Source organism: Schistocerca piceifrons, chromosome 3, assembly GCF_021461385.2.
Source record: "Schistocerca piceifrons isolate TAMUIC-IGC-003096 chromosome 3, iqSchPice1.1, whole genome shotgun sequence".
In the NCBI taxonomy this organism is placed as follows: Eukaryota; Metazoa; Arthropoda; class Insecta; order Orthoptera; family Acrididae; genus Schistocerca; species Schistocerca piceifrons.
This window is the reverse complement of record NC_060140.1, coordinates 382896016-382919260: the sequence shown is the minus strand read 5'-3', so window position 1 is coordinate 382919260 and position 23245 is coordinate 382896016. Positions and strand designations below refer to the sequence as shown.

General features: G+C 41.4%; 1 long non-coding RNA gene across 1 annotated transcript in view; it reads right to left on the bottom strand.

Annotated features, from left to right (window-relative positions):
• LOC124790044 overlaps nt 1-20147 on the bottom strand; it is a 237517-nt gene extending 217370 nt beyond the window's left edge. Inside the window, exon 1 of the long non-coding RNA XR_007016208.1 lies at nt 20028-20147. This is a non-coding gene — a long non-coding RNA (uncharacterized LOC124790044). The remainder of the gene's footprint in view (nt 1-20027) is intronic.
• Between the last annotated feature and the right edge of the window lie 3098 nt (nt 20148-23245).

Below are 23245 nucleotides of genomic sequence, written 5' to 3'. Positions count from 1 at the left end.
TGACTCTGGTGGCCAGGGGAATCGCGAAATTCACCGTCGTGCACACAAAACCAGCCGCAGACGATGATAACTGTTTGAACAATGATCCTGTCGACTTGATATTCAGCATCACCATTGCTTAACAAATACAGTGCCATTGGACGGACCTGATCAGTCAGATTTATATTATCCTCGGCAGTAACGCGACCTTTCAGAAGAACCACAATGCCCATCGGATACTGCGATATGCCTGCCCAAATCGTCGGCGAACCCTCCCGCCATGCTTCGCTCTTGGCAGCAAGCAGTTTGCTTTGTAGGCTTTGAATGGCGTACGCCAGACATAAAATAGGTCAGAAGTTGGAAACAGTCTGATACAAGACTCACTCGACCAAATTATGTTCGTCCATTGCTCCACAGTCCAGGTTTTATGGCTTCGGTACCACGATTTCCGGTTACGGGCGTTTGCATCACTAATTTATGGGTTAGGAACTCCAGCTCGCCGTGCAATTCTCTGCTTATGAAGGTCGCTTCGTGTTGTTTGGTGCTGAGAGGGTTCGCGAGTGCGATATTCAGTTCTGCAAAGACTTTTGCAGCTGTCGTCTTCTTATTTTTCGTCACAGTGCTCTTCAATGACCGTCTATCACCATCACTCAACACAGACTTTCGTCCGCGTTGTGACTTGGCGGATGATGTATTTCCGCTTTCTCCGAATGCAGTATAAATCTTAGATACGTTACTTCTTGAAACACCGAACACTTCGGCATCCTTGTTTACGGAAGCCCCACCATACGAGCGCCAACAGTTAGCCCACATTCAAATTGACTTAGCTGGAACATGGTGCACTCACAACTACACAGAACACTTCTGTGGCTACGACTGACACGTGCAACACATTGAGGACATTGCACAGGTGCCGTGCGTGGTCGGAAACGGCAGTGCTGCCTGCAAGCTTGGCTAGCATCTGCATTTCTTTTCGCGCATGCATTCCTCGCGGTGTTTCCATACTTTGACCAGCTCCTCTATACCTTCTATAAAAATAATAATGTAGAATCGCACAGGGAAGACTAATTCTTATCACTGCATTGTGTTGTGAAGAATCGCCAGCTCCTGCAGCATATATGTGAATACTATTGAGGCGGAAGCAAGCTACAAAAGTATTTCCTGGATCTAGCGAATCTGTATGTATGCTTAAAAATGTGGATGTGTGTAAAGAGGTGAAACTGAGCTAGAGTAGATAGGCAGAGCGTGACCTTCAAGAAATATATCTCTGAACAGTGGTGACAAAACTGAATTAGAACTATATTGTTTCACTAATTATGTTGAAAAGGAAGCAGTAGTTGAGAAGAGATTGAGGCAGAGGAGTAGCCGCTCTCTCCCCACCTCCTCCCCGTCCCATGTTATTCAGTATGTACCTTGAGCAAACGGTAAGGCAGTCAAGGAGAAATTTGGAAAGGAAATTAAAGATCAGGGAGAAGAAATAAAAACATTGTGGTTTGCCGACGACCTTGTAATTCTGTCAGATATGCCAAAAGATTTGGCGTATTATTTGAACGGAACTGATAGCGTCTCTGAAAGAGGTTATAAGACGCAACGTCAAGAAAGTAAAACGAGGGTAATAGAACGTAGTCGAATTGAATCAGGTGATACTGAGGGAATTAATATCAGGAAATAAGATACTAAAGGTTCTTGGGCAGCAGAATAATTGATGATGGCAGAATTAGAAGACTAGCGTAACAAGAAACACGTTTCTGAACAACATAAATTCATTAAGATGGAATATAAATTTGGGCGTTAGGAAATCTTTTCTGAAGGCATTCGTCTGGAGTATAGCCTTGTAGAAGTGTAAAAGGTGGAGGTTAACTAGTACAGAAAAGAGACTAGAAGCTTATGAAATGTGATTTCACAGAAGAAAGCTGAAGAATTGAGGAGTAGATTGAGTAGCTAATGCAACTTCAAAAGGAGTAACCTTATAACACAACTTTTCTAAAAGAAGGGATAGGTTTATAGGACATATCCTGAGGGGAGGGGGCATAGCTCGAATACAGCATACAGGCTCAAGTGGAAGAAACACGTATAAAATGTTGTGGGGAAGGCTAACCAAAGACTGCGTTTTATTGGCAGGACACTTAGAAAATGTAACAGACCTTCTAAGGAGACGGCCTACACTACGCTTGTCCAATCTCTTTTAGAATACTGCTGCGCAGTGTGGGATCCTTACCAGATAGGACTGACGGAGTACATCGAAAAAGTTCAAAGAATGGCAGCACGTTTTGTATTATCCCGAAATTGGGAGAGAGTGTCACAGACATGATACAGGATTTGGGATGGACATCATTAAAAGAAATGCGTTTTTCGTTGCCGCGGAATCTCGTGACGAAATACCAATCACCAACTTTCTCCTCCGAATGCGAAAATATTTTGTTGACACCGACCTACATAGGGAGAACGATCACCACGATAAAATAGGGAAATCAGAGCTCGTACGGAAAGAGATAGGTGTTCGTTCTTTCCGCGCGCTATACGAGATTGGAATAATAGAGAATTGTGAATGTGGTTCTATGAACCCTCTCCCAGGCACTTAAATGTGATTTGCAGAGTATCCATGTAGATGTAGATGTAGGTTGCAGCAGTTGTGCGGAGATGACACATGCGCAGCTCAGGCAAGCGTGGAGAGCTGCGTCAAACAAGCCTTCGGACTAAGGACTGGAACATCATCTACAACAGTGATAGCGTGATGAACATGTGTCGAAATCTGAGGGTGGCAAAATTCCTTACAGGTATTAAACACGTGGAATACGTGAGGCAATACTGACCTTACGACTTATCTTAGAAGAAAGATCAAGGAAAGGCAAACCTACGTTTCTAGCATTTGTAGACTTAGAGAAAGCTTTTGCCAATGTTGACTGGAATACTCTGTTTCAAATTCTAAAGGTGGCAGAGGTAAAATATAGGGAGCGAAAGGCTATTTACAATTTGTACAGAAACCAGATGGCAGTTATAAGGGTCGAGGGGCATGAAAGGGAACCAATGGTTGGGAAGGGTGTGAGACAGGGTTGTAGCCTCCCCCGTTGTTATTCAATCTGTATATTGAGCAAGCAGTAAAGGAAACAAAAGAAAAATCGGAGTAGATATTAAAATCCGTGGAGAAGAAATAAAAACTTTGAGGTTCGCCGATGACATTGTAATTCTGTCACAGACAGCAAAGGACTTGGAAGAGCAGTTGAACGGAATGGACAGTGTCTTGAAAGGAGGATATAAGATTAATATAAAAAAAAATCAAAACGAGGATAATCGAATGTAGTCGAATGAAGTCTGGTGATTCTGAGGGAATTAGATTAGGAAATGAGACACTTAAAGTAGTAAACAAGTTTTGTTATTTGGGGAGCAAAATAACTGATGATGATCGAAGTAGAGAGGATATAAAATGTAGACTGGCAATGGCAAGGAATGCGTTTCTGAAGAAGAGAAATTTGTTAACATCGAGTATAGATTTAAGTGCCAAGAAGTCGTTTCTGAAAGTATTTGTATGGAGTGTAGCCATGTATGGAAGTGAAACATGGACGATAAGTAGTTTGGACAAGAAGAGAATAGAAGCTTTCGAGATGTGGTGTTACAGAAGAATGCTGAAGATTACATGGGTAGAGCACGTAACTAATGAGGAGGTATTGAATAGAATTGGGGAGAAGAGGAGTTTGTGGCACAACTTGACAAGAACAAGGGACCGGTTGGTAGGACATGTTCTGAGGCATCAAGGGATCACCAATTTAGTACTGGAGGGCAGCATGGAGGGTAAAAATCTTAGAGGGAGACCAAGAGATGAATACACTAAGCAGGTTCAGAGGGATGTAGGTTGCAGTAAGTACTGGGAGATGAAGAAACTTGCACAGGATAGAGTAGCATGGAGAGCTGCATCAAACCAGTCTCAGGACTGAAAACCACCACAACAACAACAATATTAAAATTAATGAACATTTGAATTGTAGCGACGTCAACATTGCGACCTCCAGACTTAAAAAAGGTAATTAATGATAGTAATTACTAATATAGGCGGAAACGCGGTGTGTTCGTTCATCAGAATATAATGGTGACTGCACAGGATGCGGAGGCATGGAGTATAGTCAACGTTTTCTAGAAACAGCTTCCGTGAAAAAACGCTGGTGGAAGTGCGAGCAGCGTTTGCGGCCTCGGTGCGGTGCGGTCGGTCTTGCGGGATGTAATGCGGGTATTTAGCGGAGGCTGACGTCTCGCTCGTTAGCTGGCAGTCTCGCCACTCTATTGATCGTGTGCAGCATGGCGGAGAGGCCGCGCCCGCCCCACACAGCACACACGCACCAGCCTCAGCTGGCAAAACGAATCTCTGCTAGCTACAAGGAATCACCGGTGCTCCAGGGCAGCCAGATATATTTACTTGTCTGTAGTCCCATTTCCTCCTTTGCAAAAACAACGCGGCAACATCGCGGCACATTTGATTCAAAATACATATAGAACTGTGTTCGACTTCGGAGATAAAGAGGCAGAAGCAAACATCTATTACCGGTCACATTGTCGTCTCCTTTTTTTATCGTTGTAGCACCCTGGTACTCCTCTCACTACGTTTGAGGCAGTGGGAAGTTCCGAGTAACGTCCGTGGACTTCCCCTTAGTGCGAGGACTAAACGTGATTCGCTCATACTCGTGAGAACAATTGTGAAACATTCAGGAAGACGGAAAAGTTCTTTGTGCGCAGTTCGCGTCCGCATCGTAGTTGTTACGTGAAAAAATCGGGATAAAGTCGTAATAAGTCTCTGGTAATCTATCGAGGACAGCGGGGCAACAACTAGACATGAAGTACTTGAATAATGATAATTGATCCAAACAGCTGTATTGTAATCCAGCGTCGTTTATTCGAAACGTGCTACCAGTTTCGACGCCGAAAGGCGTCCGTCATCTTCAGGCCCGAAGTATAATCTTCCATCGACGTACGAACCACAAAGGCAAAGACCAACAGAGATGTCTGACCATTGGTGGGCATGTTAGTGGTACGAAGATACTGAATCGAGTTGTTTTTGGCCCCAGTGCACTCTACTTTGTTGGTTGCACATGCTGGCGTAACATGCTTAATAAGTTGTACTGTTTCCATGTGAAGGCTCCGTTGGTCTTTGTCATTGTGGTTTTTACGTTGATGGCAGATTACGCCTGGGGCTTGAGGATGACGTCGAAACTGGTAGCATGTTTTGAATAAATGACTTTGGATTACAATACCACCGTTGGTTTCAGTTATCATTAATCAGGTACTTAGTCATAGTAAGTGTTTCTTGTTAATATGCAATTTAATGTTACTTTAATACAATCTTTAAACGGAGAGGTATAATGGTTACACAAAAGATAAATCACAAGTCTGGATTGTCGCTGGCCATTGTATGCCCTATGGGGAAGATACGTCTAATCGCTTTGCGCCGTTTTTTCGTTTCCTTTTCGATACTGCTGTAGCTTTCGCATTCGCTCGGCATTGGTTTTTTTTAAGCTTTCTGGATTCCCTTCGGCGCGGGATTTCATCTGATTTGCGTTTTCTGTAATTCGGGGGTATTTTCGAATCATAAGAGACAGTATCCTTCAATTCTTATGATTTTCAGTTTAGTACTGACCTTTACTTACATTCCAACGAATATTTTTGTTATCTAGCTTTAGGTCTTAGTAGTGCTACGCAAGCTCTTCACAATGACACCTGAATCAGTGTCCTAGCTAACCCCTGCACCAATCTATACCTTAACACAAATCTAATTTGTAACAATCATACGGATGTGCCTAACTAGCACGATGATGTGGCAGGCAAAACAAATACAGCGTGACAGACATGTACAAACATAATCTATCCGTTGTGAGCTCAATTACCGTTTACGGGTTATTAGTCACTTGGCCATTTTACCACCCGGCGGCATCCGTTCTCGCCGCAGGCAGTGGTAATAATGTTTTGGTTCGTCTCTCTCTCTCTCTCTCTCTGTCTGTGCGTGTGTGTGTGTGTGTGTGTGTGTGTGTGTGTGTAACAAGAGACTGTGCTCCTTTTTGAAAACCTAATCCCTGAGCAGGACAAGAGTCAGCTACGGAGACTCTTAGGTGGGACATTGAATAAGGACTGGGAGCTGACCAGTCCACAACCAAATTGGATGGATGTTCCACCAGCCGACTGGCTGGCTGTCTACACGCCACGTGTGAACCAGTTACTGTCATATAGGGCGTGTCCATAGCGTGGTTACGTAATACAATAAAAAAATTCTCTTCTTTTCTAATTTTTATACTCTGAATATAACGTTCTTTCTTCTCACTGATGGCAATTTGATGATTTTTTGTAACTTGTTGATTATATTAACAGGTAAATCATCAGTAGTTGACGGCTACACAGCAAACGGAGATTTTTGTCCTACAAGTAATGAGTCTTCTTTCCATGTGCGGCATTCTTCAGGATACCATTTGTGCAAGCTTGCGTGAGTTACTGCAGTTACTCGTGGCATGTACCTTGATTTGAACAATAACTCAACATTTTTCCTAGGTAGTCGACTTTACCGGTCGCTAAAAATATGCTCGGAAAAAATATGAATTAATTTGCTAATCATTTAGAACCCAGGACGGCTGTCCAGGGTGTAAATTTTTGTTCACAATTACGGCATTAGGTAGTAATTTATCATGCCTCCCACGACTGCTACCATTTATACCACAAGTATCGCAAAATTTCAGAACACGTTGGCATACGTTTCGAGTCACACTTCAAGAGGATCATGAAAGTAATAACACCTTTCTCAAGTGTTTACCGACGGAAGGAAGCCTAAATTCACCAACAATACCGCCGTTAACATGCCCGTCATTAAATGCTGTTGTTGTTGTGGTCTTCAGTACAAAGATTGTTTTAATGCAGCTCTCCATGTTACTCCATAACGTGCAAACCTCTTCATCTCCAAATAACTGCTACAACCTACATCTTTTTGAAAATGCCTACTGTATTCATCTCTTGATCTTCCTGTGCAATTTTTAACCCCCCCCCCTCCCCCGACACAGACACTCCAGTACTAAATCGGTAGTCCCTTGATGTCTCGCCGGCCGGAGTGGCCGAGCAGTTCTAGGCGCTTCAGTCTGGAGCCGTGCGACCTCGGGCATGGATGTGTGTGATGTCCTTAGGTTAGTTAGGTTTAAGTAGTTCTAAGTTCTAGGGGACTGATGACCTAAGATGTTAAGTCCCATAGTGCTCAGAGCCATTTGAACCATTTGAACCTCGATGTCTCAGAATGTGTACTATCAACCGAACCCTTTTTTAGGTCAAGTTGTGTCACAAATTCATTTTCTCACTAATCCTGTTCAATGTCTCCTCAGAGAAACACTAAAATGTTTGAACCAAGAAGAAGTAACAAAATACAGCAGTGGTGAATGGCTAGAGGACTTCCTGCCAACAGTAATGATTCAGAACCAAAGAACGAGGAACTAAGAAATGCAGTTAGCATAGGATAATCAGCCTCATTTATATGCAGGCAAAGTTGTGTTAAGAATCATTAATAGAAGGCTGCGAAAGGTAATGGAGGAGAATTTGGCTGAAAAGCAGTTTGATTTTAGACGGAATACAGGCACAAGAAATGCATCAGGACTCTTGCTAAGTCTTGGAGAGAGGTTTATTGTGTTTTATAGACTTGGACTACACCATTTGGAAATTTGGCCCGGGATAAGCTAGCAACTATAATGAGGGAAAAAGGTTGGACTGGAAAACCAAATAACTTATAAACTGATTATATTTAAATCATATTAAACTAGGTAGTGTCAATGAAACTGAGAAGAGAAAGAACCAACCGGAAAGAACTAAGAAAAGGTGTAAGATATGGCTGCTCTCTGTCTCCTACTCTTTTTAATCAGTACTTAGAAAATGTGATTAAGACTATCCACTGCATGGTAAGGGGTTAAAAATCAGGGAAAGAAGAGTATGGTGTTGACAAATCCCTTTTCTTCAGAAACGCTTTTCTTGCCATTGCCAATCTACATTTTATATCCTCTCTACTTCAGCCATCATCAGTTATTTTACTCAAGTTTAAATGAACAGTCGAGATTGCAATAAAATTTATTTATTTACTGGTTTCGGCTTATGTAAAAGCCATATTGTTGCGATCTCGACTGTTCAATTTAACTTAAATAAGCATCAGGTCATCGCTCTCCGTAGACTATGTTGTCTAAATTTATGGGACTTATTTTACTGCTCAAATAGCAAAGCTCGACTGCTACTTTTGTGTCTCGGTTTCTAATCTATTTTCTTCAGCATCGCGTGATTTAATTCTGTTACTTTCCGCTACCCTTGTTGATGCTCATCTTATATCCTTTTTTTCAAGGCTCTGTCCATTCCGTTCAACTGCTTTTCCAAGTCCTTTGATGTCTCTGAAAGGATTATAATGCCATCGTAAGACTTCCAGATTTTTATTTATTCTCTTGAACTTTAATTGCTAAGCCAAATTTTTCTTTGGTTTGTTATTATTGTCGACTGGTTTCTGTACTAGTTGTACATAGCCTTTCGCCCCTGTGTTTTGCCCTGCTGCCGTCAGAATTTCAAAAAGTGTATTCCAGTCAATATTACCAAAACTTTCTCTAAATCTGCAAGTGCTATAAACGTAGGTTTTCCTTTTCTTAACCTATCTTCAAAGAGAATTCGTAGGGTTATTATTGCCTTGCGTGTTCCTACATTTCTCCGGAACCCAAAATAACCTACCCCGACGTCGGTTTCCACAGTTTCTCCATTCTTTTGCAAATAATTGGTGTTACTATTTTGCAACTATGACTTAAATTGATAGTTAGGTAATATCTACAGCTGTCAGTACCTACTGCTCCAGTAATATGAATGTAGAAATGCCGCATTCTCCTACGAGCTCCTCGTATTGAACACGTCACATAGAAGTGTGTGGCAACTTTTTTCATGGTCGCTCTAACTGATAGTCTGAAACTGGATTGGCTTATGATTCACATACGACAAGCGCAAGTATGTGTCAATACGTGCAGTAAAATGTGTGTAAGTTTACTGCGTGGGATTGTCTATGACAGTAAGTGCTACTGCGAACGTCCAGCCATACTAGTCAAACGCATCACCACAGTGTACCTCGAAACCTTAACTGTAAATGTAATCATTTCTGTTAATCTTAGTACTAAAGAGATAGCTACAGACAAATGAAGTTGCAAAATGTATCTTTTCATGAAAGGTTTTCTGAACGCATGTAACACTTTGATGATTACCTAAGCAGCATGACTTGGGCAATAATCTAGTCTTTGTGTATTTCTGATCAGTTTTTTCTAAAACTTACATTAAATGTCAGTACTAGAGGGGACATTAACAATAATCTTAGTGTTGTTTCTTAAAACTGCTTAAGGCAAATACCAGGATGGTTTTGCTGAAAAAGGCGAGGCCGATTTCCCTCCCAGTCCTTCCCTAACCCATCTTCAGTGAGCTCGTCGGAAACGGGACGATAAACAATACTCTTCCTTCCCTCTTCGAACCACAGAACACTTGAGACTTATTCCATTGTAGTGATGTTTGAGTTGCCTTAACTCACGAGTAACCACGTAATTAGAGGACTGCGGGTGCTTTCCAACGCAGGACTGTCGTTATCGGACGTGTTAACCAACACACTTCCAATCTGTTTACATTTACGTTTAGCTTTGTTTTAATCAAGACACTACACCTTCTCCTCGTCTTGTTAAAGAAAATGGCAGCAATGACCATGGGAACTAGGGGAGTGGGTAGGATCTGTCATGGTCTTACTAATGGAACTGCTTGTTATTTGCAGAATTGAGGAAGACGTCTAACTACAATACATTTGAAGAACTGTAAGTTCTTTTCCCGATGATTGCTATGTTGGGAAGAGAGCCTGTGTAAATCTCAATATGGCCGCATGATCACATGGACAATGGAGTCTGGAATAAGTTGTCGTGGTAGGCTTTGGATGACAGTTTGTGACATCCTACAAGAATGGAGCGTCTTCTCAATGCGTTTCTCGAAATTTCCTCCAAGTCGTCAGAGAGTGCATGAGTGACTACCAGCAGTCGTTACAATAAAAAATTATTAATACACCTACATGTTACTTAGTTTCTCCAGAAGCGCCAGATTAGTCCCTTCTGAAAGACACGGAATTTCCACGGTGTTAGTTTTCTGTTAAAACCGCCGTTTTTTTGCTTGGCGTGGCAAGCTTGATTCCTTTCATAGTTATGAAGACTATATAATAAGTCTACACTAGTCATATGTTGATAGATTTCGAATCAATTTAGGTTCTTCTGTGGTAGTTTATATTTGCATTGCAAAAACATGTAGGTGAAACCAAACCAACAACGTTTTAACACTCGTTCATGGATGCAGGTGTCTTATGTCCTTTGTTAACTCATAAGACGAGCCTGTGGTGTTGTTGAAAGCATGATGTTACTCACTTTCAAAATTCAAAGCACTTAAATTACTCTGCTTAAGACGACAGCCCTAAATGATTTTCTGAGTGTAATCGATGTTTTGCTCCTTCATATGAAAATAGTCTTGACGCCATTACTTTTCTGTTTAAGATGTGGTAGGAACTTGAAATTAATTGGCGTGGAACTAAAGCAACTATTGAAATCGACTGAAAACACAAAAATATAGAGCAAAAACAAGACGCACATCGATGTAGGGGCATATAAAACGAGAAAAAGTCAATTTTTAAGATGTATTCGTAGAACGGAATAAGATCGTACCAAAAACGATGCAAGTGCTTCTCCTAACATTATAAAACCAAAGTGGAAAGACAAAACGCTGCTCTCTACAACTTGGAAGAGGAAGCCGAAAATAAAAAGATAAATGAAACCAATGGGACAACCAGGGTAACCATCCCTTTCCGTCACTCTTTGAGGTATCTGAGAAGTAGAACAATTTAGTTAGCTCAGTTAGTCATCGTGCAGGTAGATAAACGTGAAAATCCTGCAGAATATTTGGCGTATGGAAAGTGCTAAGTTAAATGGCCTCTTTCATATTATTACTGTTATCGTGTTACAATTATATACAAGCTACGGACATTGTTAAACAATGGAGGAGGCACTAAAAGTAAGGTTAAATACGTTTTTTGTTTCTTTTTGTGCTCGTATGAAATCGTGACAGTAATTACTGTAATGCGATTCAGCTAGTGCGGTGTTGCTTGAAATGATATTCGACAAATGTCATAACAATTAACACAATAATTCACTCGTTTCCTGTCAAGTCTCAGGTACTAAGCTGTATTTTCTGTCATCGCTATTAGCTAACATTCACTGACGGAAATGCAACCGCACCGCAACGTTTCAAATACTTGTCAGCAAATGTTCTTTCACGCACGAGAAATAATAAAAGTCGTCATTACTGTACGTAGTATTCTTAACGTATTTTACAGAAAAAATAACCAATTTGAAAAATTCCGTGCAACAGTTGCAAAACGTTGTTGCATTTGAACATTAGTAACTTGTTCATTACTTGTTAATCCCCCCATGAACCATGGACCTTGCCGTTGGTGGGGAGGCTTGCGTGCCTCAGCGATACAGATGGCCGTACCGTAGGTGCAACCACAACGGAGGGGTATCTGTTGAGAGACCAGACAAACATGTGGTTCCTGAAGAGGGGCAACAGCCTTTTCAGTAGTTGCAGGGGCAACAGTCTGTATGATTGACTGATCTGGCCTTGTAACATTAACCAAAACGGCCTTGCTGTGCTGGTACTGCGAACGGCTGAAAGCAAGGGGAAACTGCAGCCGTAATTTTTCCCGAGGACATGCAGCTTTACTGTATGATTAAATGATGATGGCGTCCTCTTGGGTAAAATATTCCGGAGGTAAAATAGTCCCCCATACGGATCTCCGGGCGGGGACTACTCAAGAGGACGTCGTTATCAGGAGAAAGAAAACTGGCATTCTACGGATCGGGGCGTGGAATGTCAGATCCCTTAATCGGGCAGGTAGGTTAGAAAATTTAAAAAGGGAAATGGATAGGTTAAAGTTAGATATAGTGGGAATTAGTGAAGTTCGGTGGCAGGAGGAACAAGACTTTTGGTCAGGTGATTACCGGGTTATAAATACAAAATCAAATAGGGGTAATGCAGGAGTAGGTTTAATAATGAATAAAAAAATAGGAGTGCGGATTAGCTACTAAAAACAGCATAGTGAACGCATTATTGTGGCCAAAGTAGACACAAAGCCCATGCCTACTACAGTAGTACAAGTTTATATGCCAACTAGCTCTGCAGATGATGAAGAAATAGATGAAATGTATGACGAGATAAAAGAAATTATTCAGGTAGTGAAGGGAGACGAAAATTTAATAGTCATGGGTGACTGGAATTCGTCAGTAGGAAAAGGGAGAGAAGGAAACATAGTAGGTGAATATGGATTGGGGGGAAGGAATGAGAGAGGAAGCCGCCTTGTAGAATTTTGCACAGAGCATAACTTAATCATAGCTAACACTTGGTTCAAGAATCATAAAAGAAGGTTGTATACCTGGAAGAATCCTGGAGATACTAAAAGATACCAGATAGATTATATAGGAACCAGGTTTTAAATTGTAAGACATTTCCAGGCGCAGATGTGGATTCTGACCACAATCTATTGGTTATGAACTGCAGATTGAAACTGAAGAAACTGCAAAAAGGTGGGAATTTAAGGAGATGGGACCTGGATAAACTGAAAGAACCAGAGGTTGTAGAGAGTTTCAGGGAGAGCATAAGGGAACAATTGACAGGAATGGGGGAAAGAAATACAGTAGAAGAAGAATGGGTAGCTCTGAGGGATGAAGTAGTGAAGGCAGCAGACGATCAAGTAGGTAAAAAGACGAGGGCTAATAGAAATCCTTGGGTAACAGAAGAAATATTGAATTTAATTGATGAAAGGAGAAAATATAAAAATGCAGTAAATGAAGCAGGCAAAAAGGAATACAAACGTCTCAAAAATGATATCGACAGGAAGTGCAAAATGGTTAAGCAGGGATGGCTAGAGGACAAATGTAAGAATGTAGAGGCTTGTCTCACTAGGGGTAAGATAGATACTGCCTACAGGAAAATTAAAGAGACCTTTGGAGAGAAGAGAACCACTTGTATGAATATCAAGAGCTCAGATGGAAACCCAGTTCTAAGCAAAGAAGGAAAGGCAGAAAGGTGGAAGGAGTATATAGAGGATTTATACAAGGGTGATGTACTTGAGGACAATATTATGGAAATGGAAGAGGATGTAGATGAAGACGAAATGGGAGATAAGATACTGCGTGAAGAGTTTGACAGAGCACTGAAAGACCTGAGTCGAAACAAGGCCCCGGGAGTAGACAACATTCCATTAGAACTACTGATGGCCTCGGGAGAGCCAGTCATGACAAAACTCTACCATCTGGTGAGCACGATGTATGAGGCAGGCGAAATACCCTCAGACTTCAAGAAGAATATAATAATTCCAATCCCAAAGAAAGCAGGTGTTGACAGATGTGAAAATTACCGAACTATCAGTTTAATAAGTCACAGCTGCAAAATACTAACGCGAATTCTTTACAGACGAATGGAAAAACTGGTAGAAGCCGACCTCGGGGAAGATCAGTTTGGATTCCGTAGAAATCTTGGAACACGTGAGGCAATACTGACCTTACGACTTATCTTAGAAGAAAGATCAAGGAAAGGCAAACCTACGTTTCTAGCATTTGTAGACTTAGAGAAAGCTTTTTACGATGTTAACTGGAATACTCTCTTTCAAATTCTGAAGGTGGCAGGGGTAAAATACAGGGAGCGAAAGGCTATTTACAACTTGTACAGAAACCAGATGGCAGTTATAAGAGTCGAGGGGCATGAAAGGGAAGCAGTGGTTGGGAAAGGTGTCAGACATGGTTGTAGCCTTTCCCCGATGTTATTCAATCTGTATATTGAGCAAGCAGTAAAGGAAACAAAAGAAAAATTCGGAGTAGGTATTAAAATCCATGGAGAAAAAATAAAAACCTTGAGGTTTGCCGATGACATTGTAATTCTGTCAGAGACAGCAAAGGACTTGGAAGAGCAGTTGAACGGAATGGACAGTGTCTTGAAAGGAGGATATAAGATGAACATCATCAAAAGCAAAACGAGGATAATGGAATGTAGTCAAATTAAGTCGGGTGATGCTGAGGGAATTAGATTAGGAAATGAGACACTTAGAGTAGTAAAGGAGTTTTGCTATTTAGGGAGTAAAATAACAGGTGATGGTCGAAGCAGAGAGGATATAAAATGTAGACTGGCAATGGCAAGGAAAGCGTTTCTGAAGAAGAGAAATTTGTTAACATCGAGTATAGATTGAAGTGTCAGGAAGTCGTTTCTGAAAGTATTTGTATGGAGTGTAGCCACGTATGAAAGTGAAACATGGACGATAACTAGTTTGGACAAGAAGAGAATAGAAGCTTTCGAAATGTGGTGCTACAGAAGAATGCTGAAGATAAGGTGGGTAGATCACGTAACTAATGAGGAGCTATTGAGTAGGATTGGGGAGAAGAGGAGTTTGTGGCACAACTTGACTAGAAGAAGGGATCGGTTGGTAGGACATGTTTTGAGGCATCGAGGGATCACAAATTTAGCATTGGAGAGCACCGTGTAGGGTAAAAATCGTAGAGGGAGGCCAAGAGATGAATACACTAAGCAGATTCAGAAGGATGTAGGTTGCAGTAGGTACTGGGAGATGAAGAAGCTTGCACAGGATAGAGTAGCATGGAGAGCTGCATCAAACCAGTCTCAGGACTGAAGTCCACAACAACAACAACAACTTGTTAATACGGTAACAAAGTGACACTGTCTTAAATAATTTTGGAAATTGATGACACGAAGGTATTGACCACAAATGACTTAAAATTTAATTATAAATAAAAGCGCAAATTTGTCTACGGTGTACAGTATTAATTTGTGTACTTAACCGGAGTTTGGCATGCAATGCTGTCATCAGGCTATAAATTGTTGTACCGAGCAGAGGAGGAGGAACCATTTAATATGATTACTACCTATTTATTTATAACAGCGAAGTTCAGCGCTTTCTTACGTCACTAATATTAAAATTAATTTATTATTAACGGAATACTATGAAATTAAACCAGACCAAACAATTGTTTTCATTTCTTTGCAGGTAAGCTTTTTGGATGGACGTAAAAGTTGCTGCGCCATCGACTGGTGAGTACAAAGTTTTAAATCAAGCTACAACATGTTTTAAAACTTCTGGTCGTTGTAACTACTGAGTACTAACGGCGCCTTTGTGCGTTACGCGTATTGTTCGCTCTCTACATCCATTGATATGAAGCGAAATTTCATGCTACTAAGCTCTGTCGTACGTTAGTTCTTAAGAATTTCGGCAACCAACAGATACACTGGTAAGAGTTTCTGCTGCTACGATACTACGCTTGAAAAGCGCAATTAAGCGGGATTACATACCGATAAAAATGTCTAAAACTCAAACGGAAACAGCTAAATGGGATAAGACGGTTTCTGGCTATAGATGAGCAATTATGGCGGTTCCTGCCCACGGCAGATCATTTTCTATCGTAATATTATACTTTATCAGAAGCTATACAAGGAAATTTAATATCCAATGTATATATCAAGTAACCTGAAATGTTAATTTCACTATAATTTCGCGAAATTGACTTTAGTCTACCTGAATTAAAAACTGAATATTCGTAATTGCTGTCTTCATCAGTGTAATTACAGCCTTAGAGTGGCAATCGCCTGTACTGGTTCTTGTTTTAAGTTTTTCCTCTGTCACCCAACCAGCTGGGTGAGCAGTTGCCCAGTTCGTGTGATACCCGCATCGTAAGATGCAAAAATCGAGTGATTGTGTCTGTTTCTTTTATTTATGAAAATTAGATCACGTAAGTATTCAATTGGAGGAGAAGTTGCCAGCTGTAATTCTCTGGGGCATGATATTTAGAAATAGACAATAAATTTAAACTATTTAGAAATAGCAAATGCCAATATCAATAGTGAGAAACCAATAAAGACAATCTTTTACGCAAAGAAACTACTAACAGCAGCGAAGGAATTTGGAGGATTATTTCTAACTGAAGAAATGAGGCTATTAAGTCATTGTTTCTCAAAGATTGGCGTTGATATTAAAAGTAAAGTGCATTTAGAAGAATCATTAAAACAAAATAATAAATGAGAATAGCACCAGAACAAACATAATAATTCCCTTTAATTCGGAATCGTAGATGTAAGAGGCTCTGGAATGTAATATTGTAGACTGAAACAGAGGCAATGTTATTAAGTAAACATACCGACGGAACTTATTCTCCTTGATATAAGAAAGACGTTTTTGATACTGCATCTGAACGCACGTCTATTTGATGTGAAGGCTATTTAAGAGGAATAATTAAAAATGTGAGTTGTTGCCGTGCTAGGAACAGCATTTCGGTATCCAGAGATTTTGCAACTGATACCTATGGATTATATTTTGAGTGAGAAGTAATGACTTGCCATATCTGTCTTCTCTGAGACAAAGTACCGGAAGACTACGAGAGAGAATAGAATGTGCAAATAATGGCTTATCCTCATTATTGGTTTGTTTCTGCATAAATGTTTCTCCCGGCGATATCTTGAAACAAGTTATTCGTAATTGGTACGGAAAAGAAATTGCATCAAACATAAAAAGGGACAGTGAGACATTTCTAAACCACGGAGCGGGAGAACAGAGGCAGCAAGAACAGTGGCAGCAACAGGAGACATAGTCGGCTGTGTCCCGGGAATCGGTTATATGTGTGCGAAAATACGTACAACTTAAGAGTTCCATCCAAAATTTCAAGCCATAGCGTAACATCGTAATGACTTATTCTCTGACATAGTTTATATAACGACTACGTTCAGAAATATGTTATTGATACTCATTTTCTCTCCTCGTTTGAAGTTATCCAATGTACTTGTTCGAAATAGCTGTGAATTTTATATGTAAAGTATTTGGGTGTGGTGTTCGATATAGATTCCATAGGTTGATCGTAAGGAATATATATATATATATATATATATATATATATATATATATATATATATATATATTGAAATCACGTTAAAAAAAGTTCAAATTTAATATTAGTAAAGTTCATATGTACGTCCTTTACTCCTGTTTGTAAGTTTTTGGGTGGAAGCAATTTCAGAAGTAAAAAATCGGCCCGTTAATTAGGAACAACAGCAGCCATGAAGCTGTAGCATGACAGAAAGGAAATAACAGTCAACTGTGCGACATACACAGCAGAATTTCGTTTATTCATTGAACGTGTTCAGTGAAAAATACTCTTACCAAACTAATTAATTAATTTTCTTATATTCGCTCTAATTATAATGCATTTTTCAATGAGCTCATTACATGTATTTGCAGTAGACATGTGCTCTGAAACGTCATTCAGTAGAAATTAATAAATTACTTTGAGTTATGAAACCCACTGCCTCTCCCATACTTCATAAATTTCGCGTATTTATTTTCTTAAGCATAACGTTGCATCATTTCGCTGCTTTTGTTGGACTTTTTAGCTTGCATCCGAAAGACAGTGTTATACAGGGTGCATTATAATTAACAGCGAAAACTGACAGAGGTGAAAATATACGAAACAGAACAAAAATCCTTCCAGGAAGCATGGGCCTGCGAACAAGCCATTTGAAAGATAATACAGATATGTGGTTACAAGATGCTACTGACAACGATATGAAATATTTATGTACACCAAATAAGCTTCTGATGGGTGTCGGTACCGCCGCTATATTTGTGTGCAATAATGATAACTTCAGCTGTATACACATTTTGCACGTATAAAATATTGTCCTGCTTAGTAGAAATGGATTTGAAATATAAGCTTTTCGATTAAGTTTCCATCTAATTGGGCTCGAATTTCACTCACAGTTCATGGTTGGGGAATGTGGTAGAAGCAAGCTGGGGCACCTGCACGTTTTGTTGTTGACGTGAGATCAAATATGACGTCGAGTATGGTCCAAGATGGATAGATGGAGCAGGACGTGCACCTCCGTCTCCAAGATCACTTGTCATCAATCATCTGGAATTTTCTATCTGAGGCTATCTCAGGCGTGAAGTTAACAGTACTTCCGTCAATACGGTTGAAGAACTGGAGTAGCAGATTGGACGGTCTTCTCAAGACTTAGGGGCTGATTAAGGGATATTTAAAATAAATCACACGTCACTGCAGAGACTAGTGCAGTATTACGTGCATATGCGACAACTACACATAGGACACCTTTAACAGGTGCAAGTGGACAATAAACTGTAATGCTGAAGTAATATTGTATTTGTTTTTGCGGTAGGTCATGGGTAAAATATGAACTAATTAAACGGGAACTATATCGAAAAGTGTGCGCTTCATGTGCATTTGAACTAACTACGATAATGTTTCGACGGCCGCGGTGGTCTAGCGGTTCTAGGCGCTCAGTCCGGAACCGCGGGACAGCTACGGTCGCAGGTTCGAATCCTGCCTCGGGCATGGATGTGTGTGATGTCCTTAGGTTGGTTAGGTTTAATTAGTTCTAAGTTCTAGGCGACTGATGACCTCAGACGTTAAGTCGCATAGTGCTCAGAGTCATTTGAACCATTTGATAATGTTTCATACAGAAGTTAGTTGCGGGTCGTTGTGGCGTATTCGCTGTTTATGAGAAACGGCTCTTTTGCGGACCGATGTTTACCGGAAAGTTCTCGCTTGTGTCATCGCATGCTTTCATCTGCGTCAGTTTTCGATATTAATTATGACGCATCTTGTGTGCTTCCAAGCGTCTGGGGCAAGACAGCGGTCGCAAGGACACGATAAATGAGTTCGTCACCCGTAATGGAATGTTAAAGTGATTTCCAAGTTACGTGACGTTACAGCATTGGCCTCTTCGTCTTGCAGGCAGCATTACAATCATAAAACAGACGAAAATTGAGAACATACGTCTTGGTCGGGTCGGGAAGCAACAGCGTTGTCGAGAAACTTGCACCATTTCTATACTGCAGGTGCATATATGGACATACCGTTCAATGCAGTTATAAGCTTCTTCTCTGTAGAGGACTACTTGAAGCAGGGGAACAGATTTTGTGAAACTGATGCACTAAACGGATTCGAAATTAGGTAGTGGCTGTTCGTCCACAAAAATAGATGGCAGCGTAGCCTGAAACGAAGTGACAGTTCCTGTTATTTTATCTGGTTTTAGAAACGGGCTAGTTGGTTCAAATGGCTATGAGCACTATGGGACTTAACATCTGAGGTCATCAGTCCCCAAGAACTTAGAACTACTTAAACCTAACTAACCCAAGGACATCACACACATCCATGCCCGAGGCAGGATTCGAACCTGGAACCGTAGCGGTCGCACGGTTCCAGACTATAGCGCCTAGAACCGCTTGGCCACTCCGGCCGGCGGGCTAGTTGTAGCGTTTTCGTTGCGGTAAAGTGTTCCCCGCTGCATATGTTTCTGCAAGCTTCCGAATACTGGACGTCCCAGGAGGAATGGTCAGTATTCAGGGATGTAAAAGGAATGATCATTCCAAACAAGAAATCCTAGTAAACATGGGCTCTAAAATGCGCACCTTAAGGGCTACGAGCACTTCATCTTCGATACTGTGAAATAAATCTGTTTTACTGCAAACCCTTTTAAGAGATATTAGTATGGAGCAAAACAAGATAAATATCCAATAAAGATGGCTCTAAAGTGCATACCTTAAGAGCTAAGAGCAATTGTACAGTAGAAGGTATGTGTTCGACAGTCGCGAAAATGAACAAGTGCGCACAGCCCTTAAGGTATGCACTTTGAAGCTCATTTTTATTGAGCTTCTTTTTCTTGTTTTGGTCCATACAACCACCTCCCAAAACGCGGAAAGCAAAGAATTTGCATTAGGAAGTGCTCATAGCACTTTAGGTATGCAGTTTAGAGCGCTTATTAGATGGACCGAATATCGTCCCTTCGTGCAGGGACAGCATGCATGTCTGGAAAAGCAATACAACATACGCTACGCAAGCAAGGATGAAGTTTTCTCTACAGCTTTGTTCCGGCTGTACGGCGAAGCACGTGGTTTTGTGAAATGAATGTGAGGAAACTGCAGAAGATAGACTCACCGCGGATTTGGGGCCAGCCGTCGGTCAGAGGTCAGAGCGGAGAGCTGCGAGAGTCGTTGACGTACCTGCCGCGCCGGCCGGCGGGTTCCCATGAGCTGAGACCCTGGCCGGCGCAGCCCGTCTCGTGCAGAACCTGTCGCAGGGAGGAGGCGAGCTCTGCAGTCGGACACAAAGCGCCGCAGCCCGCTGCAAATGGGAAGGAATAAACGGCGAGCCGCGTGCACAACCTGTCGCCTGCACGGGCCGCTCGCTGCCTCACCTGCCCCAGCGGGCTTCAGTCTCCTCTCTGGACCAGAAGTGGCAGCAGTCTTGTCGTTGTTGCAGGTACCGGGCTAAATGGTGAGAAGTGTGGTGCGCAAGTGGCCCTAGGTTTCTGTATCTCAGTTTTACGTTAAAATTGAAATGTACGAGTATTTGGAATAGTTATAGCACAACTCATCGATTTCTCAGAACATCTAGATTCGAATATACAGGCTGAAGCTGAAAGACAATTGTTCGTAATCTAATTACCGTATGATTTGAAGTCCTATTTATTCAGATCGGGTGTTACTGATACTTCAAAGCCCTTGCTCGCTAACAGATCGAATACGAAATTACAGTGCCTGTGTTTTTAAGAAGAACGATGCTTCGTACATGTTTGCATGTCCAAACAAACGTTACGTCGCTCTTCTCAACAACACAGCACTCCAGTATTTTATTTATCCACCGATACCAAGTGGCGACTTTCAATTAAAATGTCCTCCCCGTAAGCGAATTACACAATATGTATACCAATACAGGTTGTGGTGCAGGAACGACGACGTGTGGAAGTTTGGCTGTAGGTCGTGCACGGGTTGTCAAAGCGATTGAGGCGACCGCTCGCGTAAAGCGGGAAATTCGGGCTCGAGTCCCGGTCTGACACCAGTTTTCATTGTCGTCCTTCGCTTATACAACTAATGGTTGTTCGTATTCGCAGCTGCGAATACATTTCCTGTAGGTCGAATACGATTTACCTTTCTTACAAGTTTGTGTTTCCTCTACTAGGATCCAGTCCTTCCTGTACGGTCACAGAAACGCACGTACTGGTGACAGAAGTGGAGAGCCTCACCGGCGTTATCTGAACTAATTTTGCCCGTGCTGGCGAAAGTACAGAGTGACTCTGTACTGTACATTTTGAGACAATGTGTTGTAGCATCCAAACTAATTAAGATATTCGTGCCATGTTTGGCTTAGGAGACAGTATCTCACAAAGTTGTTATACCATTAAGCCAGTTGCCGTATGTTGGTCTTTGGTGACAAACATAACATCTAGTCTGTATTCAACCTCTATCCACACTTGGCGCAACATATCTACATCAAATGTGGCTATGGCAGCAACGATTCGGTTCTTTAAATCATTGATGTGGCTGACAGGTGCTTGGTAGACTCTGTTCTTACGTACCCCTACTGAAGTCCATCGGTGTAATGTCAAGCGACCCAGGTGGCCAGAGAACTGGACCATCGGAGCCAGTTCAGCGATTTGGCAACAACTGGTCGAGGACATCTCGCACAGTCCGAGCCCAATGTGACGTTGCTCCATCTTTTTGGAAAACGACTTTGTCTTGGCAGTCAGCCAGTTGTGGTAACGCAGAGCCGGCCGAGCGGTTCTAGGCGCTTAATTCTGGAGCCACGCGACCGCTAGGTCGGAGGTTCGAATCCTGCCTCGGGCATGGATGTGTGTCATGTCCTTAGGTTAGTTAGGTTTAAGCAGTTTTAAGTTCTAGGGGACTGATGACCCATAGTGCTCAGAGCCATTTGAACCATTTGGTAACGCAAACAGCTCCGAAAATAGCTCTGCGGTGAACGTTGAAAAGCCAACCGTTTCCGTTTTGTGTCGGCTTCACTTGTTCCAGGTCGTCCAGAATAGTGTTTCACATCATCGCTTCCTGTCTGCATAAACTTCCTGTATCATTAGCGTATCGACGTCCGCGAGGGTGGTTCCTTTGCCATACCGTGTTTACAAGTTCCTGCGAATCTGTGTGTCCAATTTACTCTCAAGAAACCATTTCACATACTGATCCTTCTCTTGATCCGTTATCATTATTTTTCACTCACGACAACCTGGAACACAAACAAACAAAACTTCGTGAGTTTGTCTGTCACATAAACCAGCCGTTGTGTGAATGTCTTACATAGTTTGGGTGCTATAGCTAAGTTGTAGTGTTCTTTTGAGATACCCTGTATAAAGACTACTAATATTGGGGTATTTGTTTTCTGCTGGTAGGAGAGACATCGTTGTTTGGGTTCATTTAATGAAAAGGATCCGCTATTCGACTTCCTTTTCTTTTTTTCAATTTACGGCACATATGGATACTAGTTCTATGCTATACGAAAGTCTCATTACCTGGAAAAAAATTGTAATCAGCTATAAAAGTATGAAATATAAGCTATAGCGATTCTTCAGCTGGTATGTATCTCTACATGCCTGAAGACGAGCAGACGCAGCTCCAAATGCATCAGCGTGAATTGATACAGATATAACATCAAATATAAGAAGACTGATAGCAGAAAAATAAAAGTGAATAGTACTTCCGTTGGGGTAGCGTACTCCAGTCTGGGTCTGCCCATCCATATTCTATACACGCGTACTTCTATAAACGCATACCTGAATTCCGAAAGATATTTTACTTCTTGCATAGCAGACCTAGATAACTTCTTTTATCCGAATGCGACACTTCGGTGCATGTCGCGGCCTCAACAGACAACTTTAGTAAAATCTTGTGCTCGCCATGTCTACCAGTAGTTAGTAACTACATTTAATACCTGTTAGCTCGTTGATCATCAGTGGTAGATGGCTCCTGCGGTGACTTGCCACGGTTCTGAGAACATGCTCCTTGTACACACTGCTGGCGAATGATTTTCTTATAAAAAAGGGACAGTTGTAATTCTAATTGGAGGATTGTGCATGGAATTGAGACAGGACAATGTAATTGCTCTGATGTTTATGAAATATCTTTGAAGAATGATTGGTAAAGTCTTCGTCTGTACATCCCCCATTAGTATTTGCAATTCATTATGCCTCATTTTAATTGCAGGCAGCTAAAGAACAACCAGAAAATAATATCGGTCGATTAATAGAGAACAAGCAGTGTCTACATATACAGGGACAGCACATTTTGTTCACGTTAACACAAGATCATAACTTGCTATCATCTTCCATTTCGATTCGGTTGACACTTTTCAGAAGTGCAATTTGGCTC